Source organism: Apostichopus japonicus, chromosome 6, assembly GCF_037975245.1.
Source record: "Apostichopus japonicus isolate 1M-3 chromosome 6, ASM3797524v1, whole genome shotgun sequence".
Lineage (NCBI taxonomy): Eukaryota > Metazoa > Echinodermata > Holothuroidea > Aspidochirotida > Stichopodidae > Apostichopus > Apostichopus japonicus.
Window position 1 is genome coordinate 12608798 of NC_092566.1, and position 25620 is coordinate 12634417.

The 25620-nt window shown below is 42.2% G+C and overlaps 2 long non-coding RNA genes across 2 annotated transcripts; one reads left to right on the forward strand and one right to left on the reverse strand.

Moving 5' to 3' along the window:
• The first annotated feature begins 2341 nt into the window (after positions 1–2341).
• On the forward strand, positions 2342–10578 carry LOC139969021 (uncharacterized). The gene is made up of 3 exons (XR_011793623.1): positions 2342–2480; positions 2600–2658; positions 8095–10578. It is a non-coding gene; the product is annotated as an uncharacterized lncRNA (long non-coding RNA).
• Positions 2931–6803, reverse strand: LOC139969014 (uncharacterized). The gene is made up of 3 exons (XR_011793620.1): positions 6289–6803; positions 5448–5604; positions 2931–5171 (listed from the first exon to the last, which is right to left on the reverse strand). It is a non-coding gene; the product is annotated as an uncharacterized lncRNA (long non-coding RNA).
• Positions 10579–25620: the final 15042 nt, after the last annotated feature.

Consider the following 25620-nt stretch of genomic DNA (forward strand, 5'->3'; position numbering starts at 1 on the left):
TGGATAAAATTAGTCATTCAAAATAGCTGCCTAGCCGATTTGGACTTACATGTATGTGAATGTTTAGTATAGTTATGACAGCTCAAAGCACTGTAAAGATGTGTATGGACACCAAACTCATTTGTCTTGGCTCTTGTCTACTTGGGATATGAAATATATAGCAGCAATTCTGAACTTATGCAAATTAGTCTTGAACCAAATATTGCTATGATTGTGTTCACAGAGCTTGAAAACATCAGTGAAGACACCAAAATTCTTCTTTTTAGAACGTAAGATCTCAAGATATGGACAAATAAACATCAAACCGTCCTTTAAAATGCAAATTAAGCATATTTACACAATTCAGATTTCCTAAGACTATGGTATTTCATTCTGGATCAGGACTGATTGCGTTGTGGAAAACAAAACCTTTGTTACATATTTGCTTGGAGTATAATAAACTTACCAGATTGCATGTGTGTGGCAAGTTGTTATATAAGTCTTATCAACTAGGTGAGGGGAACTTCAATCGACCTGTACTCCTCCATGTCGAGGCGATGCCATTCCGAGCATATCTTAACGATCTGTTTAATCGTATCACTCGGTTCAGAATGTTGCGAACAGGCCAAACATTTGGAACTTGCCCAGTGCCGCCAGATGCACCTGCGTTCAAAATTCTACAGCAGTTGTTAAACTCCTGGCGAAAATCACTCAAATACTGTTCCTTGTTTGTTGGACGAGCCATGTTATTATCAGTCTAGATCAGGGTTGTCCAACCTTTTGATAAGGAGGGCCACCTCGAATGATTATGATAAAGGAGGGGCCGCGTGAGCCTATACAAGTTCCTGTGGCATATCCAGGGTTTCGTGCCAGAGCGGCAAATTTCAGTGGCCCCGCCAGGGGTCTGTTAGGGGGTATGGGAAATGAAGTTACTATACAAGCGGAGCGCCACCGTAGGTTGGCACGTGGCGTACAAGGAAAAAAAATCGCCCAAAAGACCCCCATATTGCAGGAAATGACACTTCACAAGCCTTCTGATCTGTATCAAAACAATCTTCATATTGAGATATAATGATCTCTGAAATTTATCAAGAAAGAATTCCTGGGTAAAAGTACATTTGTAAATTAATGAGGTTGGCGGGCCGGACGGGACCTTGCGGCGGGCCGCACTGTGGCCTGCGGGCCGTAGGTTGGACAACCCTGGTCTAGATCAAGTACGTTTGGCCTGGGTGTACGTCAATAGAGACTAGTTCTTTGCAATCTCTCATTAATCTCGTTTGAGAAAGCTATAAGACATGCTAGTTATTGTCTGATTTAATATGTGTATAATCAGAATTAATATGCGTTTATATTCGAATTAATACGAAGATAAATTGGATTTAGTACGTGTATATAGTCCTGCTTTGCTGATTGGCTGAAATAATCCGCCTTTATTTTCAAATTAATCTGCATAAATATTCGAATTAATCCACGTATATGTTCAAATTAGTACGAGGATATATTAGATTTAATACGCGTATATACTCTAATTAATCCGTGTATATATTCAAATTAATGCTGGGATATATTCAAGCCCTGTGATTGGCTAATAATATTTACGCGTATATATTTGAAATAAGACGCGTATATATTTGTATTAATATATTATGTGGTGTTTGTCCCATATGGCTTGCCATACTATGTAGCCATTGTGGATCTAAACTTAGCTTGAAGCTCAGTTAAGGGACAAGTGAAATCTGCAGTTTGTGGCATCATTAAAATATTAAAACCTCTTATAACGGCTACTATAAAACTTCGATATCATAAAAAATGCAAAAAATATGCTCGAGGGGGGGGGCGGTGGGGCGGTCACCCCTTTGCCCCTGGTCACCCCTTTAGCCCCTGCGGTTAGAAATCATGTAGGAAACAGGCCAAATGGAAACCCAGTGAACCCGTATCGATGTGGATCATATATATGATTGTACGTACTTACGCTCATACACAAGAGATGTACAGACATGATAATAATCATGAGTGACAACATGCTATACGGTCACAGGTCACAGAAACGACCACAAGAGTCATTTACCTCATGGAGCATGTGTTGGATGAAGTTTTAGCCACCGCCAAATATGATTTGGATAAATAATCTCACGCATTATTTTCTGTTTATAGCCACACAAAAAGACTATGCCACCAAATATTGGGGGAATATTAGATACTATATCCCCCCACCTAAAATATTGGGGGGACATGTCCCCTCGTCCCCACCCCCCCATGATCGCCGCCCATGGATGTGTTATACAGAAATAGATAGGAATGTTTGATGTACTTTTGTCACCTGCAGACTTAGAGAATCATTGGCCAACACGGAGAAAAATAATGGTATCAACAGATGGACCACCAATTCTCCACAATATATAAGTAAAATGCATGAAGTACAGCTGAAAAGAAAAAATGGGTTGCTGGAAAAAAATGAGAAGCCAGGCTGTTGAGTATATCTACCTGAAGGAAGTACAGTGGTGGGTTGTTCAGCCATTTCATTGAATGCACTACGTTTCGGTTGCTATACATGTATGTAATTGCGTATTCTCAGCAAAGCATACAATAACACATATTTCATTTCCTTTCACTATTACAGAGATTCTGATTTGCATAAATATCCAGGGCCTATATGTGTGTATATAGCGAGATCAATTGGTAGGTATAACTCATTCACGCACAGGAATGTATACATTGACTATGCAAGCATAAGCGTACGGGACCATTTCAGTTTGGGGGGGGGCAGAAAATTTTGTGCCCGAAAGTACCTGTGACACTATCTAAGCGGAGCGCCACCATCGGTTGGCGTGTAGCGTACAAGAAATTTTTTGGCAAAAACTGCCACTCAGATTGCCGGAAATGGCACTTCTGAGGTCTTGCAAGTTGCATCTAAACATTCTTTATTTTATAATCTCCTGTTTAGAAATTTACACTTCTAGGCCATCAGCTGAAGCTCAAAATGTGGCTGTAAAATCAGTTTCGTTCCAGCAACAACGGGTCTAGACTTTTAATGCATTTTTGGGTAGTTTAATGCATCACAAACATTATATCAAAAGTTCTCCAAAAAATTTCCTGCAGTATTTTTGTAAGAAACCCTTGAAATTGGGTATGTTATGTAGACATTACGTGCTACGATGCTATGTATTAGGAACACATGTGCTAACGTTAGATTTGGTACAGTGGTGCATACATACCACTCTTTTCTTATATGTTAAATTACGACTGATATATTTTTTTTGTAAAATAGTTGGGTCAGGGTTACAAGAATGGTGGAAGAGGATTCTGGTCTAAGGGTCAGTGAGGGTTGTTTTCAGGCATTACAAGTTGTGCCCCCCCCCCCCTCCATTTTCGCCAAAATGGTAAAAAATCACATTTTCAACTTTGAAATATGAAATACAATTTTTGCACATTATAACTTAAGGGTTTTGATTATAAAAATGTACCACTTTTAATAAACTCAGATATAATGCTTTGTAATAAATCAAATATTTTTAGATTTCCCCCCTATGTTATGAATGCATTTCGTCTGTGCATGTATGCGTAAATATACACATATAATGAAAAGTTCCTCTCCATAATTGTTACACTCCCCATCCAAACTGTTTTACAAATGCGACCCCCTCTACTTTACATGTAGCTAAATCCCTAGTTACAATGAGATGTACCAATGCCCCAAGACCAGTGAGCTATTTCTTTTGTATAAATCAATATATAAGTTGGCACACTAAGACGTCATGGCATATCGTAGATGTGAAATAAAGTTATAGTCGGTATATATCCGTTACCTTAATACTCTTTCTACAGTCTTCTGCAAAACTAGGTACTTTCTCCTTGTTACTGAAACGACATGTTTATAATTCGTATTCCTGCAAAAAGAGTTTCCAAGGGAGTTAACGTATAAAAGAAAAGATCGACAAGGTTTCGAATGGTATTTTGAATAATAATAGTTCTATATTCTACAAATAATATGAATAATAAAGGTGAATGGTACAAATAAGTGAATAACAAAGACAGTTAACTTAAGCCCCAGATAGAAAGAAATAATGTATCTATTAAGACTGGGTCGATACACTCAATGGTGTAGTAGAGCTGGGCCTTTGCGATGATTCAAGATACAGGTTCTTCATCAAAAGGCGCGGCGCGGAATTAATAAGTGATTAAAAGTTCATCCAAGGACAGTTGTACTAGTCTTAACAGTATCCACTTCAATTCACTGCATGGAAGTCAGATATGGTATGGAAAAGGGAAAGTCTATTCCGTAGTAGAGGTGAAGATAATTAGATGAAATAAAAGTCACTAAAGACTTGAATATCCTTCAGTCAAAACTTGAACAGATGCACAGAACATATTAACAATATGAATAAAACAGGTAACGAAATGTTACGGCAAACAATAAAGAACCGTGATATTGGAACAGGGTCAGGGGCGATGGTTCCCCAACAGCAGTATATAAACCTTTGACTGGTTTCAGGACGCGGTATTTGCGTCATCGTCATCAGTAAATGTAGTTGTGAATATGCAAGAGGCAAAGCATGCCCATAACACCCTCCTCCCCCCTCCCCTCCCCTCTCAAAAAAAAGTGTGATTTGAAGAAAATGTGGATATTTATCAAAGGTGTCTGGTAGGTAGGATAATCTACGTAAAACTACTAATAGCTAAAATGAATATATGAATAAGATCATGTTTTCTGGTTCCTTTAAACTCTGGGGAACAAAATAATGACAACATGACTTTGAAAAAGTTAACCCTCTTCAAAAACTTCAAACTTGATTAAAATTTCAGACTAAGATATCAAGATTTAACACCATCACAGTTCATCCTCCAAATCATCTTCCCCTGCATCAACAATCTCAACATCTTCTTGGAAGTTGCTGCAATTTCTATATTTACATAGGTCTGTACACGGTAGTTGTGCATTCATTCAGGAACATCTTCCTTTAAGACATTTGCCGACTCTACAGCTACTGCTGACACACTGAAGCAAAACATCTGGGTCAGGTGGCTTCGTCATCCAAGTGATTATAAGGTCATCATTTTCAAGTTTCCATCCATGTCCCTCTGGTGAGAGTGCATCAATCCTTTGCTGCAATGCCCTACTGTGAATAGCAGCCTGGTTGGTGCAGCGCTTAACATGCTGGATCAGACCATCTTTTTTGGTGGTAAACTCTGCTCTGAGGAGGAGATGAACAGAACACCTTGTACCATGAAATGCGATATTTTTGAGTCTCACATTTTATGATGGGGTACCAATATAATTAGTACAATTCAGCTAGAAATATGTTGCAAATTACTTTAATAATTTCAATGAAAAGATTAACCTGATATTGCATCTCAAAGCGTTTAGAGAATTTTTTAATTTTCCTTTGGGGAGGACCCCCATATTCCAAAAGTCCTAGATCCACCCCTGAACACTCAATGAACCACACATTGGAGAGAGAGTACTTTACCTTTCAAGATCTGTATGTCTTCCTTGTCAAGAATTGTATCTAGTTTCTTCAACATAGAGAGTGGTACCTCACTTCAATGGCAACACGGTCTTTTCCTCTAATATTCATAAAATCTGGGCTCATCTTTTTTCCGCTCTGCTGCTTGTCGAAGCAATACCTTAATAAAATGAAATAAAAAAAGCAAATTGTTTTGCATTTTCTGTTGATCAAAATGTAAGTTTGAACAAATAAGAACTAAGACAATTTTATTTATATACCATGTGATCTGCTCATCTTCTACGGACAAACAAAGACACATTCAAATTTTGCAAACCAGTGTCATGCAAAAAAGAATTAAAACAGGTTTTTTTGACAGTACAGTACATTATCTCTTAATGTTATGGTTATGGTTTAAATTATACAATGGTAGATTATATCTGTTACTAATAATAAAGGAGACAGATACTTGTTCATTTTGGTAAAGCTAGACAGGCTGACCATAAGACCTTGCAAACCTAACCTTATTGCACCTTTGTTACACTTATTTTTCTAACTAATATAATATCTCTATCATTCAAATAAAGGGCCACAGTAAGAAAACTATGAAGCCTGTATTTAACACTTAGGCTAGTGCCCAGATGGAGAATTTGAAACAAATTTCCGTTCCTACCACCATATAACAAAACAAATCAGATGACCATGCCACTAATTATATTATGTTCAGGTCCAACACTGTGCCCTTTGAGTTTTGACTTGGATTATATCCCATAAGAGCTACTGATCTTGCATTATGCAACTTCTCTTAACACTTCAACTATGCCACAGAAGTACAAGTAGAGTCGTGTAGTATGTTTAGGCTTACCTCCATCGAAAGTCTCTGCCTGCTGCAGCTTGTCCCGTTTGCAACGCCTAGTAATGTATTGTACCTTTTCCCACATATAATAAATTGAACAGGCAATACACCAGAGCTTCTGCTTGGTTTCCTCGATCTTTTCCGTCAATTCTTCGTTTAAAATCATATGGGGTCTCCTCTGGAACTGTCCGTTTTCTTGCAGCAATGTGCTTGCTATCAATGAACCGCCTGTAACACTTATCGTGGAACCCCATCATACTATGCTGTTGAACACACGCTTGATCGTAGTAGGCCATGGAGTAATCAGTAGTACGGCGATATCACTGTCTCCGCCGCTGAGATTAAGCCAATCTTTAGCGCAGGAAGTAACTTTAGTCCATCGTTTATTCGTCAGTGCCTTGAATGCTTCAAATTTTACAGATTCAATGTGCACTGAGCACTGTAGATTTCCGTGTGTCGGAGACTGACTAGCGCCCGTGGGAGCCGCCATGTTTGTTGTTTTCTACAAAGTTGCACACAGAACTCATGGCTCATTGGACAATTCATATCACATGGTACAGATATCTCACTGGCGCACAACTTTTGAACGTAAAACGGCAAGTTCCTTGACATACGCAATAAAAAATATAGTTCGATCTTTCGAGCGGAATTGCAAAAAAACTGCAGGAAAGTACATGGAGAACTTTTGGATCATGAATCTTAATTAATTTATGTATTCAATGCTGTAGAGAAATTTTAGACCCGCAGTTGCTGGAACGAAACAAGCGAATTTCGACCTTCAGCTGATGGCCTATTCCCCAAAACTTTGGTAAATTAGAAGAAGAAAAAATGGTAACATCACTTTGAAGGGGAAAAATTGGACAGTATATTTTTTAAGCTCCTATTTAGTTACCATATTTATTATTTTAACACAGTACTCAGCTACCTCCAGAAAAACATACATTGTTCAACGACACGTAGGCGGAATAATGTCGCTGTGTCGGGTGAGACTGCAATTTGTCTCACAAAAAAGTATAAAAAATAACAAAGAATATGATAAACCTGTAAACCCAACATCCATGAACAAGAAAACGTTTCTTATATACACTCATGTCAGGGATGTCCAGGTATACAGTTGACCGTACTAGTTAGAAATTTTTTTGATAGTGCAAAAACCATGGTAGCCCAGATGAGCTGCGCTTACGGTGGTGTTACCCGGAAATATCGGGCAACATGATGCTAAATAAAGAAAATCATTAGGCCTATAGTAATATTAATGTCACAAAATAAATAACATAAAACGCTCTCCACAGAATTGTCGGGCAAAAATTTGAAAAAGATTCGGGCAAGCTACTGCATATTTCTATATATATATATTTTTTTTTCTCCTCTAAGGCTGCCCGAATTTTTCAGGACTTTTGCCCGAATTTATTGTCCTCTGGAAATTTGGGGGGGCAGTCTGCCCCCTGCCCCCCGCCTCGTACGCCTATGTATGCAAGTATGTGTACTATGTTCTGTTTTCTTTCATAATTATTGCTTATTCAAATACTAGCAATAACCGAATGACACCTTTTGCATACCAGAATATAACAAGAACCAACATTAGCAGTTCATTTTCAATTCACTTCTTGATATATAGATGGACAAGCAATTGCTCATAGAGTGACTGGGCAGATGAAAAGAACCAGTCAATCATTGAAAAGTTCCCTGAGCCTGTTGAACAAATGCTGTTTATCAGACAAACCCATTCCCATTTCAGCTGCTGACCCCATGAGTGACATCTATTGTCATCTAAGTGTTTCTCATGAAATGGTAACTACCGTTTATTATTTACAGGACCATCAAGATCATGTACCATTCTCTATCCGTAGAAGAGCCATTGATGCCTTCAACCACTTCGAAAGATCTTCAGAGGACAACCAAATTATATCAAAAGAAATGGATAATTTCACTAAATGTTATGGTGCACAAGTTGAGGCTGTGCAAAGTGCCATATGTCAGCTCGGAGAACCATTGTCTCTCAGAGAGGAGGGTCTCCTTTCACTACTCAAAGAGGAGGAACATTCCTTTCGTTCACTGAATGAATCTTGTGTAGAGCAGTTCAGGTCTTTCAAGGAAGGCATGGTTATATTAGTTTTTGTGAATTAGGAGTGAGTGATGATTACAATGACGATGATGATTGTAAAACTAACTTACTTTGAGCTCTGATTGTTGGCTCTAATTCTGATGCTCCCAGCATATACGTACTTCTCTTGCCCAAGGTCTTTTCTATGCATGATGTTTTCAGACCACAGTAAACAAGTGGCTGCTATGGTGCAAAAGTAAACTTAAGTTCCATGGGTTGCGAATAGCGACAAATAACAAGTCAACAATGGTGATGATGATAATGATGATGATGATACTGAAGAGGAACTACAATAACCAGGATGAAGACACTTTTTGCTGGTCACCTTCCATCACGATTAATGTAAATATGACAAAGTATTTTTCCATCACTTCACTCACTGTGGTATAGTTCTAGTGAAATTTACATTGTTTGAACCACTGCTGCTTCTCTTGATATATTCTAGGTGTTGTCAACATCTTATTTGGGACAATATTGGGACAATATAATTGTGCTTGTAAAATGACCAGGGCATTGCACTAACATCGGCTCTACTGTTTCCTATAAACCACCCAAGGCTTTGATTTGAACCATATTTTAGATATTGCTCCAGATTTTGTACAGCAGGCAGTCCTGGAGATACACTTAAGACCTTTTAATAGTTTGCATTTGAACTTTGGATGACCCCAAATGGCCACCCTTCAACCACACTAATCAGTACAGTGACCACTAACTTATAATACGTATTCCTGAGTGACATTGCTCAGTGTAAATGCGCACCAAATTTATTCTTCTTTATCTTTGATATGGTATATTGTAATTGGCTTGAATTTTCCCTATGCTGGAACATCTTAGCTAGGAATATTATGGATATACCTGAATACCCATTAGATGATAGTCATGTGCCAAGCACAAGATCTGGTGGGAACTTCATGCCACTTTAATTTATTGTGTTTAGAGTGACTTTACAGGGTGTGACCTTTGACAATTGTGAGTGGCCTTGCTCAGTGTTAATGGCACCAACTTAATTCTATTTAAAGGTATGCTGTATTGGCCCCAAATATGCTAGATATTCATAAATGGTCACCTTTGGTCAAAATTTTTAAACTGTTCCAATTACAAGTTTCGAGGAAAGTTTCCCCACTGGGACAATCAGTCATCTTGTGTGTTCCATAAAAATGTCTGAGAACAACTTGGAGAGTAAAGTCCTCCAGGAAAATACTTTTTGAAAACTTCTAGCAATTATAGCATGCTATAAGTTTGGGGCGTGTACTGACTACCTTTAAATCTTCTTTAGATATGGTACATTGTAATTTTTTTGAATGTCCCTACTATTCCAGAACATCACAGTGATAGCTATGGATGTTATGGAATATATACCAAGTATAGCTTCTATTTGTAATCAGACAGACATCAACCCCAACGTGGGTTATATGTCACCTTGATGCAACTTTCAAATACAAAAAGGTAAAACACTTAAAGCCAAAAAGGTGTGAAGTGACTTTAGTTTAAATTGCAAAGGCTATAAGATCTTATGTATGTCATGGGCATTAAATATTCAAACCATGGACTTCAAACTTAACTATTAACATTACTATTCTGAAACCAAGCTGTTATACATAAACATGTCCCTAAAAATGAAATTGAACTAATGTTTGGGGCTCACCTGGTTCATATAATAAGGTAACGCAAGGCTTGGAATTGAATCAAACTTTAAAATATTCCTGAGTGACCTTGCTAGTGTAAATCCATACCAAATGTATTTTATTTTAAATCTTCCTTAGATATGGTACATTGTAATTGTTTTGAATGTCCCTATGCAGAAACATCACATTGATAGCTATGGATGTTATGGATATACCAGGTAGAAGATTCTATCAGTAGTCAGACAGGAATTAACTCCAATATTTTTAACATTACTGTACAATCCACATAAAAAGCAAGATTTACTTTATGTTATCATGCAACACAGTGCTCATTAGGAATTTGCATGTAGATGGTTGATGCTTTTGAAATAAGTAAAAATTACTGTTCAAACCCAAGAAGACTTTAATATCTCCTTTATTATAAGTTCAAATTTTAATCACAAGAAAGGTAAAATTTGTAATTTATCTTCATCACCTACTCATGGGAATTGAAATAAAGCAGTCATTTTTACCACCTGTTAACCTGTTTGTGTTCTTTACAGCTTATAGTTTATGCAAACCTGAAACGGTAACAATAATGAGGACATGATTTATGTGTTTTTGCTTCCTCTGATTACTTCCCTTTCAGCATTGTCCTCCATGCATAGCAAGACATGACATATGTTGAGAACAGGCACACTTCAGGGCCTGGTTTTAAGACATTTTTAGTGGAGGGGGTGGGTGGAGGGGGGGGGCAATGTTCAAGAAGCGACCATCATCACCATGACATGTCGGCACAATTTAGAATACAACAATATACTGGCATGGCTAAAATATGTCACTGGAGGGCCTGATGATCTAACTGGCTTGGCTGTGAAGGGGGCTATGTCCCCCTTTTAGTATGTTAAAAGCGGCCCAGGCAAACTGAGCAGGGTACCATTCCTAATTCATGAGTGGTATTGCTATTGGGGGCTTAATGCATTTCCTTTAATATTGGAAGACTTGTGACATTTTATAATTTTTTTTTTAATGAGAGGGAAAGTTTGATTTTTGAAGCAAAACAGTGTGTAACATGGGAGTATCTGACTATACTACAATGCACTCACCCACACACTGCATATATAGCATGTTGCAGTGAGTTGATGTTTGTAAACAAACATGGTGTGTACACATGAGGTCTCTAAGTATATACTATCACACAGTATAGAATGTAATGCTATTCCAATTCATTTAGCTCCTAAATTTGAAGAAAAAGTTGGATGAACATGCTTATTAAAATTAAAATAACCATGGCAACCCTGATCCAAAATGAAAACCTCAAAATGTGACAACCGCTTCAAATGAAATTCTTGAACCCGTAGCAACCCCTCCAAATGAAATGGTTGAAATTGTAGAGAACCCGCCAAATCGAGTGATTGATGACGTGACCAGTCAACAGACTGAACACGAAACAAACGCAATTGCTAATGCAGTTGAAACGCGTAGTCATTTAAAGAAAGATAAAGCGTTTAAGCCTCTAAGAATTAAGAATCCTCTACCTGGTATCGTAACTCCAGAAGTTCTAAAAGGACAACAGCAAACCGATCCAACATTGGCGAAAATCCGTACGAAACAGCCCCCATGAAAGCTTGTCGCCCCAGCCGCCCTCCCACTGGGGTTTTGGGTGTCGAACAAAAAATTAAATGTGCGAAAAATATATCGTTGGTCTGAATGGTCTCGAATCTCCATGATGAATCAGGTTTTCACTTCTGAGACGTACCCTGATGCTCTTGAAACCGCTACAAAACCAAATTTTCAAGAAAGGAGATAATACTATCGCTGAAAACTACCGCTCAATCAGTCTATCACCCTAATAATATTTCAGACGCAATCTTTGATGTCAGTTTTACATATAGTTCGGTCATTTCAGTATGTTACTTGCCTGAAAGCCCAGTCAATCTTTCCTTATTTTCCAAGCGCAATTTGCAGATTTGTCGAAAAATGTTAAGGCCGGTGTCAAACTCACAAAAAATAGTCCAGATATTTCAAAGTAACTTACCAGACTGTTCGTCCCCTTTCTATATCACTAAACTATTTAATGGCCATATCAAGACATGGGATCTCAAAATAAAGGATGTTGAGGAAACTTTATGGCAGCTTACAAGGCCTGGGAAGTGTCATTTCCAACGATCTAAAGATTTAAACAAACAAAAAAAGCTCAATTTTTTCGGTAGGCTGCGCGCCAACGAATGGTGGCGGTCCGCTTAATTAGTTAAATGAAACCCTCCCAGGAAATGGTCAAGCCCCTCAACGCCCCCCCCCCCCCCACTGAAGGAAATCCTGGCTACGCCACTGCTAGAGTCTAATTAGGTGTAACTCCTATTATTAAAATACCTATTCAACGAATGTGCGGTACCGAACAATCGAATGTGCGGTATCGATCAATCGAAAGTGCGTTACCGATAAATCAAATGTGCGGTACCGATCAATCGAATGTGCGGTACCGATCAATCGAATGTTCGGTATCTATCAATCGAATGTGCGGTACCGATCAATCGAATGTTCGGTACCGATGAATCGAATGTGCGGTACCGATCAATCCAATGTGCGGTACCGGTCAATCCAATGTGCGGTAGCAATCAATCGAATGTGCGGTACCGAACATTCGAATGTGCGGTACCGATCAATCGAATGTGCGGCACCTATCAATCGAATGTGCGTTACCAATTTATCGAATATGCGAAACGGATCGATCGAATGTGCGGTACCGATCAATCGAATGTGCGGTACCGATCAATCGAATGCGCGGCACCTATCAATCGAATGTGCGTTACCGATGTATCGAATGTGCGAAACGGATTGATCGAATGTGCAGTACCGATGAATCGAATGTGCGGTGGGCCTACAGATGAATCGAATGTTCGGTACCGATGAATCGAATGTGCGGTACCGATCAATAGAAAGTGCGGTACCGATGAATCGAATGTGCGGTACCGATCAATCGAATGTGCGGTATCGATCAATCGAATGTGCGGTACCGATCAATCGAATGCGCGGCACCTATCAATCGAACGTACGTTACCGATGTATCGAATGTGCGAAACGGATTGATCGAATGTGCAGTACCGATGAATCGAATGTGCGGTAGGCCTACAGTTGAATCGAATGTTCGGTACCGATGAATCGAATGTGCGGTACCGATGAATCGAATGTGCGGTACCGATCAATCGAATGTGCGGTACCGATCAATCGAAAGTGCGGTACCGATCAATCGAATGTGCGGTATCGATCAATGAAATGTGCAGTACCGATGAATCGAATGTGCGGTACCGATGAATCGAATGTACGGTACCGATTAATCGAATGTGCGTTACCAATCAATCGAATGTGCGTTACCGAACAATCGAATGTGCGCAGCCATTAATCGAATGAGCGGTATCGATGAATCGAATGTTCGGTACCTATCAATCGAATGTGCGGTACTGATCAATCGAATGTTCGGTACCGATCAATCGAATGTGCGGTAGCGATCAATCGAAAGTTCGGTACCGATCAATCGAATGTGCGGTACCGAACAATCGAATGTACGTTACCGATCAATCGAATGTTCGGAACCGACCAATCGAAAGTTCGGTACCGATTAATCGAATGTGCGTTACCAATCAATCGAATGTGCGTTACCGATCAATCGAATGTGCGCAGCGATTAATCGAATGAGCGGTATCGATCAATCGAATGTTCGGTACCTATCAATCGAATGTGCGGTACTGATCAATCGAATGTTCGGTACCGATCAATCGAATGTGCGGTATCGATCAATCTAATGTGCGGTACCGATCAATCGAATGCGCGGCACCTATCAATCGAATGTGCGTTACCAAATTATCGAATCATGTGCGAAACGGATCGATCGAATGTGCGGTACCGATCAATCGAATGTGCGGTACCGATCAATCGAATGTGCGGTATCGATCAATCGAATGTGCGGTACCGAACATTCGAATGTTCGGTACCGATCAATCGAATGTTCGGCACCTATCAATCGAATGTGCGTTACCAAATTATCGAATGTGCGAAACGGATCGATCGAATGTGCGGTACCGATCAATCGAATGTGCGGTACCGATCAATCGAATGTGCGGTATCGATCAATCGAATGTGCGGTACCGATCAATCGAATGCGCGGCAACTATCAATCGAATGTGCGGTACCGATGTATCGAATGTGCGAAACGGATTGATCGAATGTGCAGTACCGATAAATCGAATGTGCGGTAGGCCTACAGATGAATCGAATGTTCGGTACCGATGAATCGAATGTGCGGTACCGATCAATCGAATGTGCGGTACCGATCAATCGAATGTGCGGTACCGATCAATCGAATGAGCGGTATCGATCAATGAAATGTGCAGTACCGATGAATCGAATGTGCGGTACCGATGAATCGAATGTACGGTACCGATTAATCGAATGTGCGTTACCAATCAATCGAATGTGCGTTACCGAACAATCGAATGTGCGCAGCCATTAATCGAATGAGCGGTATCGATGAATCGAATGTTCGGTACCTATCAATCGAATGTGCGGTACTGATCAATCGAATGTTCGGTACCGATCAATCGAATGTGCGGTGTTCGGTACCGATCAATCGAATGTGCGGTACCGAACAATCGAATGTACGTTACCGATCAATCGAATGTTCGGAACCGACCAATCGAAAGTTCGGTACCGATTAATCGAATGTGCGTTACCAATCAATCGAATGTGCGTTACCGAACAATCGAATGTGCGCAGCGATTAATCGAATGAGCGGTATCGATCAATCGAATGTTCGGTACCTATCAATCGAATGTGCGGTACCGATCAATCGAATGTTCGGTACCGATGAATCGAATGTTCGGTACCGATGAATCGAATGTGCGGTACCGATCAATCGAATGCGCGGCACCTATCAATCGAATGTGCGTTACCAATTTATCGAATGTGCGAAACGGATCGATCGAATGTGCGGTACCGATGAATCGAATGTGCGGTACCGATCAATCGAATGTGCGGTATCGATCAATCGAATGTGCGGTACCGATCAATCGAATGCGCGGCACCTATCAATCGAATGTGCGTTACCGATGTATCGAATGTGCGAAACGGATTGATCGAATGTGCAGTACCGATGAATCGAATGTGCGGTAGGCCTACAGTTGAATCGAATGTTCGGTACCGATGAATCGAATGTGCGGTACCGATGAATCGAATGTGCGGTACCGATCAATCGAATGTGCGGTACCGATCAATCGAAAGTGCGGTACCGATCAATGGAATGTGCGTTACCGATTAATCGAATGAGCGGTATCGATGAATGGAATGTGTAGTACCGATGAATCGAATGTGCGGTACCGATGAATCGAATGTGCGTTACCGATCAATCGAATGTGCGCAGCCATTAATCGAATGAGCGGTATCGATGAATCGAATGTTCGGTACCTATCAATCGAATGTGCGGTACTGATCAATCGAATGTTCGGTACCTATCAATCGAATGTGCGGTAGCGATCAATCGAAAGTTCGGTACCGATCAATCGAATGTGCGGTACCGAACGATCGAATGTACGTTACCGATCAATCGAATGTTCGGAACCGACCAATCGAAAGTTCGGTACCGATTAATCGAATGTGCGTTACCAATCAATCGAATGTGCGTTACCGAACAATCGAATGTGCGCAGCGATTAATCGAATGAGCGGTATCGATCAATCGAATGTTCGGTACCTATCAATCGAATGTGCGGTACTGATCAATCGAATGTTCGGTACCTATCAATCGAATGTGCGGTACCGATCAATCGAATGTTCGGCACCTATCAATCGAATGTGCGTTACCAAATTATCGAATGTGCGATACCGATCAATCGAATGTTCGGTACCTATCAATCGAATGTGCGGTACCGATGAATCGAATGTTCGGTACCGATGAATCGAATGTGCGGTATCGATCAATTGAATGTTAGGAACTGATCAATCGAATGTGCTGAACCGATCAATCGAATGTGCGTTATCGATCAATCGAATGTTCGCAACCGATCAATCGAAAGTTCGGTACCGATCAATCGAAAATGCGGTACCGAACATTCGAATGTGCAGTACCGATCAATCGAATGTTCGGTACCGATTAATCGAATGTGCAATACCGATCAATCGAATGTTCGGTACCTATCAATCGAATGTGCGGTACCGATGAATCGAATTTTCGGTACCGATGAATCGAATGTTCGGTACCGATCAATCGAATGTGCCGCACCGAGCATTCGAATGTGCGGTACCGATCAATCGAAAGTGCGGTACCGAACAAACGAATGTGCGATACCGATCAATCGAATGTGCGTTACCGATCAATCGAATGGGCGGTACCGATCAATCGAATGTGCGGTACCGATCAATCGAATGTTCGGTATCTATCAATGGAATGTACGGTACAGATCAATCGAATGTTCGGTACCTATCAATCGAATGTGCGATACCGATCAATCGAATGTGCGGTACCGATCAATCGAATGTGCGATACCGATCAATCGAATGTTCGGTACCTATCAATCGAATGTGAGGTACCGATCAATCGAATGTTCGTTACCGATCAATCGAATGTGCGGTACCGATCAGTCGAATGTGCGGTACCGATCAATCGAATGTGCGTTACCGATGTATCGAATGTGCGAAACGGATTGATCGAATGTGCAGTACCGATGAATCGAATGTGCGGTAGGCCTACAGTTGAATCGAATGTTCGGTACCGATGAATCGAATGTGCGGTACCGATGAATCGAATGTGCGGTACCGATCAATCGAATGTGCGGTACCGATCAATCGAAAGTGCGGTACCGATCAATGGAATGTGCGTTACCGATTAATCGAATGAGCGGTATCGATGAATGGAATGTGTAGTACCGATGAATCGAATGTGCGGTACCGATGAATCGAATGTACGGTACCGATTAATCGAATGTGCGTTACCAATCAATCGAATGTGCGTTACCGATCAATCGAATGTGCGCAGCCATTAATCGAATGAGCGGTATCGATGAATCGAATGTTCGGTACCTATCAATCGAATGTGCGGTACTGATCAATCGAATGTTCGGTACCTATCAATCGAATGTGCGGTAGCGATCAATCGAAAGTTCGGTACCGATCAATCGAATGTGCGGTACCGAACGATCGAATGTACGTTACCGATCAATCGAATGTTCGGAACCGACCAATCGAAAGTTCGGTACCGATTAATCGAATGTGCGTTACCAATCAATCGAATGTGCGTTACCGCACAATCGAATGTGCGCAGCGATTAATCGAATGAGCGGTATCGATCAATCGAATGTTCGGTACCTATCAATCGAATGTGCGGTACTGATCAATCGAATGTTCGGTACCTATCAATCGAATGTGCGGTACCGATCAATCGAATGTTCGGCACCTATCAATCGAATGTGCGTTACCAAATTATCGAATGTGCGATACCGATCAATCGAATGTACGGTACAGATCAATCGAATGCTCGGTACCTATCAATCGAATGTGCGGTACCGATGAATCGAATGTTCGGTAGCGATGAATCGAATGTGCGGTATCGATCAATTGAATGTTAGGAACTGATCAATCGAATGTGCTGAACCGATCAATCGAATGTGCGTTATCGATGAATCGAATGTTCGCAACCGATCAATCGAAAGTTCGGTACCGATCAATCGAAAATGCGGTACCGAACATTCGAATGTGCAGTACCGATCAATCGAATGTTCGGTACCGATTAATCGAATGTTCGGTACCGATGTATCGAATGTGCGAAACGGATTGATCGAATGTGCAGTACCGATAAATCGAATGTGCGGTAGGCCTACAGATGAATCGAATGTTCGGTACCGATGAATCGAATGTGCGGTACCGATGAATCGAATGTGCGGTACCGATCAATCGAATGTGCGGTACCGATCAATCGAATGAGCGGTATCGATCAATGAAATGTGCAGTACCGATGAATCGAATGTGCGGTACCGATGAATCGAATGTACGGTACCGATTAATCGAATGTGCGTTACCGAACAATCGAATGTGCGCAGCGATTAATCGAATGAGCGGTATCGATCAATCGAATGTTCGGTACCTATCAATCGAATGTGCGGTACCGATCAATCGAATGTTCGGTACCGATGAATCGAATGTTCGGTACCGATGAATCGAATGTGCGGTACCGATCAATCGAATGCGCGGCACCTATCAATCGAATGTGCGTTACCAATTTATCGAATGTGCGAAACGGATCGATCGAATGTGCGGTACCGATGAATCGAATGTGCGGTACCGATCAATCGAATGTGCGGTATCGATCAATCGAATGTGCGGTACCGATCAATCGAATGCGCGGCACCTATCAATCGAATGTGCGTTACCGATGTATCGAATGTGCGAAACGGATTGATCGAATGTGCAGTACCGATGAATCGAATGTGCGGTAGGCCTACAGTTGAATCGAATGTTCGGTACCGATGAATCGAATGTGCGGTACCGATGAATCGAATGTGCGGTACCGATCAATCGAATGTGCGGTACCGATCAATCGAAAGTGCGGTACCGATCAATGGAATGTGCGTTACCGATTAATCGAATGAGCGGTATCGATGAATGGAATGTGTAGTACCGATGAATCGAATGTGCGGTACCGATGAATCGAATGTGCGTTACCGATCAATCGAATGTGCGCAGCCATTAATCGAATGAGCGGTATCGATGAATCGAATGTTCGGTACCTATCAATCGAATGTGCGGTACTGATCAATCGAATGTTCGGTACCTATCAATCGAATGTGCGGTAGCGATCAATCGAAAGTTCGGTACCGATCAATCGAATGTGCGGTACCGAACGATCGAATGTACGTTACCGATCAATCGAATGTTCGGAACCGACCAATCGAATGTTCGGTACCGATGAATCGAATGTTCGGTACCGATCAATCGAATGTGCCGCACCGAGCATTCGAATGTGCGGTACCGATCAATCGAAAGTGCGGTACCGAACAAACGAATGTGCGATACCGATCAATCGAATGTGCGTTACCGATCAATCGAATGGGCGGTACCGATCAATCGATTGTGCGGTACCGATCAATCGAATGTTCGGTATCTATCAATGGAATGTACGGTACAGATCAATCGAATGTTCGGTACCTATCAATCGAATGTGCGATACCGATCAATCGAATGTGCGGTACCGATCAATCGAATGTGCGATACCGATCAATCGAATGTTCGGTACCTATCAATCGAATGTGAGGTACCGATCAATCGAATGTTCGTTACCGATCAATCGAATGTGCGGTACCGATCAGTCGAATGTGCGGTACCGATCAATCGAATGTGCGTTACCGATGTATCGAATGTGCGAAACGGATTGATCGAATGTGCAGTACCGATGAATCGAATGTGCGGAAGGCCTACAGTTGAATCGAATGTTCGGTACCGATGAATCGAATGTGCGGTACCGATGAATCGAATGTGCGGTACCGATCAATCGAATGTGCGGTACCGATCAATCGAAAGTGCGGTACCGATCAATGGAATGTGCGTTACCGATTAATCGAATGAGCGGTATCGATGAATGGAATGTGTAGTACCGATGAATCGAATGTGCGGTACCGATGAATCGAATGTACGGTACCGATTAATCGAATGTGCGTTACCAATCAATCGAATGTGCGTTACCGATCAATCGAATGTGCGCAGCCATTAATCGAATGAGCGGTATCGATGAATCGAATGTTCGGTACCTATCAATCGAATGTGCGGTACTGATCAATCGAATGTTCGGTACCTATCAATCGAATGTGCGGTAGCGAACGATCGAATGTACGTTACCGATCAATCGAATGTTCGGAACCGACCAATCGAAAGTTCGGTACCGATTAATCGAATGTGCGTTACCAGTCAATCGAATGTGCGTTACCGCACAATCGAATGTGCGCAGCGATTAATCGAATGAGCGGTATCGATCAATCGAATGTTCGGTACCTATCAATCGAATGTGCGGTACTGATCAATCGAATGTTCGGTACCTATCAATCGAATGTGCGGTACCGATCAATCGAATGTTCGGCACCTATCAATCGAATGTGCGTTACCAAATTATCGAATGTGCGATACCGATCAATCGAATGTACGGTACCGATCAATCGAATGTTCGGTACCGATGAATCGAATGTGCGGTACCGATCAATCGAATGTGCGGTACCGATCAATCGAATGTGCGGTATCGATCAATCGAATGTGCGGTACCGATCAATCGAATGCGCGGCACCTATCAATCGAATGTGCGTTACCGATGTATCGAATGTGCGAAACGGATTGATCGAATGTGCAGTACCGATCAATCGAATGTGCGGTAGGCCTACAGATGAATCGAATGTTCGGTACCGATCAATCGAATGTGCGGTACCGATGAATCGAATGAGCGGTACCGATCAATCGAATGTGCGGTACCGATCAATCGAAAGTGAGGTACCGATCAATGGAATGTGCGTTACCGATTAATCGAATGAGCGGTATCGATGAATGGAATGTGTAGTACCGATGAATCGAATGTGCGGTACCGATGAATCGAATGTACGGTACCGATTAATCGAATGTGCGTTACCAATCAATCGAATGTGCGTTACCGATCAATCGAATGTGCGCAGCCATTAATCGAATGAGCGGTATCGATGAATCGAATGTTCGGTACCTATCAATCGAATGTGCGGTACTGATCAATCGAATGTTCGGTACCTATCAATCGAATGTGCGGAAGCGATCAATCGAAAGTTCGGTACCGATCAATCGAATGTGCGGTACCGAACAATCGAATGTACGTTACCGATCAATCGAATGTTCGGAACCGACCAATCGAAAGTTCGGTACCGATTAATCGAATGTGCGTTACCAATCAATCGAATGTGCGTTACCGCACAATCGAATGTGCGCAGAGATTAATCGAATGAGCGGTATCGATCAATCGAATGTTCGGTACCTATCAATCGAATGTGCGGTACTGATCAATCGAATGTTCGGTACCGATCAATCGAATGTGCGGTACCGATCAATCGAATGTGCGGTACCGGTCAATCGAATGTGTCGTATCGATCGAAGGAATATGCGATACCGATCAATATAATGTTCGCTACCGATGAATCGAATGTTCGGTATCGATCATAAGAATGTTCGGTACCGATCAATCGAATGTGCCGCACCGAGCATTCGAATGTGCGGTACCGATCAATCGAAAGTGCGGTACCGAACAAACGAATGTGCGATACCGATCAATCGAATGTGCGTTACCGATCAATCGAATGGGCGGTACCGATCAATCGAATGTGCGGTACCGATCAATCGAATGTGCGGTATCTATCAATGGAATGTACGGTACAGATCAATCGAATGTTCGGTACCTATCAATCGAATGTGCGATACCGATCAATCGAATGTGCGGTACCGATCAATCGAATGTGCGATACCGATCAATCGAATGTTCGGTACCTATCAATCGAATGTGAGGTACCGATCAATCGAATGTTCGGTACCGATCAATCGAATGTGCGGTACCGATCAGTCGAATGTGCGGTACCGATCAATCGAATGTGCGGTACCGATCAATCGAATGTGCGGTACCGAACAATCGAATGTGCGGTACCGATCAATCGAATGTACGGTACAGATCAATCGAATGTTCGGTACCTATCAATCGAATGTGCGGTACCGATCAATCGAAAGTGCGGTACCGATCAATCGAATGTGCGATACCGATCAATCGAATGTTCGGTACCTATCAATCGAATGTGCGGTACCGACCAATTGAATGTTCGGAACTGATCAATCGAATGTGCGGAACCGATCAATCGAATGTGCGTTATCGATCAATCGAATGTTCGCAACCGATCAATCGAAAGTTCGGTACCTATCAATCGAAAATGCGGTACCGTACATTCGAATGTGCAGTACCGATCAATCGAATGTTCGGTACCGATTAATCGAATGTGCGGTACCGATGAATCGAATGTGCGGCACCTATGAATCGAATGTGCGTAACCGATGTATCGAGTGTGCTGCACCGATCAATCGAATGGGCGGTATCGATGAATTGAATGTGCGGTACCGATCAATCGAATGTACGGTACCGATTAATGGAATGTGCGAATTCGATCAATTGAATGTGCGTTACCGATAAATCGAATGTGCGATACCGATCAATCGAATGTTCGGTACCTATCAATCGAATGTGAGGTACCGATGAATCGAATGTTCGGTACCGATCAATCGAATGTGCGATACCGATCAATCGAATGTTCGGTACCTATCAATCGAATGTTCGGTACCGATCAATCGAATGTTCGGTACCGATCAATCGAATGTGCGATACCGATCAGTCGAATGTGCGGTACCGATCAATCGAATGTGCGGTACCGAACAATCGAATGTGCGGTACCGATCAATCGAATGTTCGGTACCTATCAATCGAATGTTCGGTACCTATCAATCAAATGTGCGGTACCGATCAATCGAAAGTGCGGTACCGATGAATCGAATGTGCGATACCGATCAATCGAATGTTCGGTACCTATTAATCGAATGTGCGGTACAGATCAATCGAATGTTCGGTACCGATCAATCGAATGTTCGGTACCTATCAATCGAATGTGCGGTACCGATCAATCGAATGTTCGGTACCGATGAATGGAATGTGCGGTATCGATCAATTGAATGTTCGGAACTGATCAATCGAATGTGCGTTACCGATAAATCGAATGTGCGATACCGATCAATCGAATGTTCGGTACCTATCAATCGAATGTGAGGTACCGATGAATCGAATGTTCGGTACCGATCAATCGAAAGTGCGGTACCGATGAATCGAATGTGCGGTACCGATGAATCGAATGTGCCGTACCGATCAATCGAATGATCGGTATCGATCAATGAAATGTGCAGTACCGATGAATCGAATGTGCGGTACCGATGAATCGAATGTACGGTACCGATTAATCGAATGTGCGTTACCAATCAATCGAATGTGCGTTACCGAACAATCGAATGTGCGCAGCCATTAATCGAATGAGCGGTATCGATGAATCGAATGTTCGGTACCTATCAATCGAATGTGCGGTACTGATCAATCGAATGTTCGGTACCGATCAATCGAATGTGCGGTGTTCGGTACCGATCAATCGAATGTGCGGTACCGAACAATCGAATGTACGTTACCGATCAATCGAATGTTCGGAACCGACCAATCGAAAGTTCGGTACCGATTAATCGAATGTGCGTTACCAATCAATCGAATGTGCGTTACCGAACAATCGAATGTGCGCAGCGATTAATCGAATGAGCGGTATCGATCAATCGAATGTGCGGTACCTATCAATCGAATGTGCGGTACTGATCAATCGAATGTTCGGTACCGATGAATCGAATGTGCGGTACCGATGAATCGAATGTGCGGTACCGATGAATCGAATGTGCGGTACCGATCAATCGAATGTGCGGTATCGATCAATCGAATGTGCGGTACCGATCAATCGAATGCGCGGCACCTATCAATCGAATGTGCGTTACCGATGTATCGAATGTGCGAAACGGATTGATCGAATGTGCAGTACCGATGAATCGAATTTGCGGTAGGCCTACAGTTGAATCGAATGTTCGGTACCGATGAATCGAATGTGCGGTACCGATGAATCGAATGTGCGGTACCGATCAATCGAATGTGCGGTACCGATGAATCGAAAGTGCGGTACCGATCAATGGAATGTGCGTTACCGATTAATCGAATGTACGGTACCGATTAATGGAATGTGCGAATTCGATCAATTGAATGTGCGTTACCGATAAATCGAATGTGCGATACCGATCAATCGAATGTTCGGTACCTATCAATCGAATGTGAGGTACCGATGAATCGAATGTTCGGTACCGATCAATCGAATGTGCGATACCGATCAATCGAATGTTCGGTACCTATCAATCGAATGTTCGGTACCGATCAATCGAATGTTCGGTACCGATCAATCGAATGTGCGATACCGATCAGTCGAATGTGCGGTACCGATCAATCGAATGTGCGGTACCGAACAATCGAATGTGCGGTACCGATCAATCGAATGTTCGGTACCTATCAATCGAATGTTCGGTACCTATCAATCAAATGTGCGGTACCGATCAATCGAAAGTGCGGTACCGATGAATCGAATGTGCGATACCGATCAATCGAATGTTCGGTACCTATTAATCGAATGTGCGGTACAGATCAATCGAATGTTCGGTACCGATCAATCGAATGTTCGGTACCTATCAATCGAATGTGCGGTACCGATCAATCGAATGTTCGGTACCGATGAATGGAATGTGCGGTATCGATCAATTGAATGTTCGGAACTGATCAATCGAATGTGCGTTACCGATAAATCGAATGTGCGATACCGATCAATCGAATGTTCGGTACCTATCAATCGAATGTGAGGTACCGATGAATCGAATGTTCGGTACCGATCAATCGAAAGTGCGGTACCGATGAATCGAATGTGCGGTACCGATGAATCGAATGTGCCGTACCGATCAATCGAATGATCGGTATCGATCAATGAAATGTGCAGTACCGATGAATCGAATGTGCGGTACCGATGAATCGAATGTACGGTACCGATTAATCGAATGTGCGTTACCAATCAATCGAATGTGCGTTACCGAACAATCGAATGTGCGCAGCCATTAATCGAATGAGCGGTATCGATGAATCGAATGTTCGGTACCTATCAATCGAATGTGCGGTACTGATCAATCGAATGTTCGGTACCGATCAATCGAATGTGCGGTGTTCGGTACCGATCAATCGAATGTGCGGTACCGAACAATCGAATGTACGTTACCGATCAATCGAATGTTCGGAACCGACCAATCGAAAGTTCGGTACCGATTAATCGAATGTGCGTTACCAATCAATCGAATGTGCGTTACCGAACAATCGAATGTGCGCAGCGATTAATCGAATGAGCGGTATCGATCAATCGAATGTGCGGTACCTATCAATCGAATGTGCGGTACTGATCAATCGAATGTTCGGTACCGATGAATCGAATGTGCGGTACCGATGAATCGAATGTGCGGTACCGATGAATCGAATGTGCGGTACCGATCAATCGAATGTGCGGTATCGATCAATCGAATGTGCGGTACCGATCAATCGAATGCGCGGCACCTATCAATCGAATGTGCGTTACCGATGTATCGAATGTGCGAAACGGATTGATCGAATGTGCAGTACCGATGAATCGAATTTGCGGTAGGCCTACAGTTGAATCGAATGTTCGGTACCGATGAATCGAATGTGCGGTACCGATGAATCGAATGTGCGGTACCGATCAATCGAATGTGCGGTACCGATGAATCGAAAGTGCGGTACCGATCAATGGAATGTGCGTTACCGATTAATCGAATGAGCGGTATCGATGAATGGAATGTGTAGTACCGATGAATCGAATGTACGGTACCGATTAATCGAATGTGCGTTACCAATCAATCGAAAGTGCGTTACCGATCAATCGAATGTGCGCAGCCATTAATCGAATGAGCGGTATCGATGAATCGA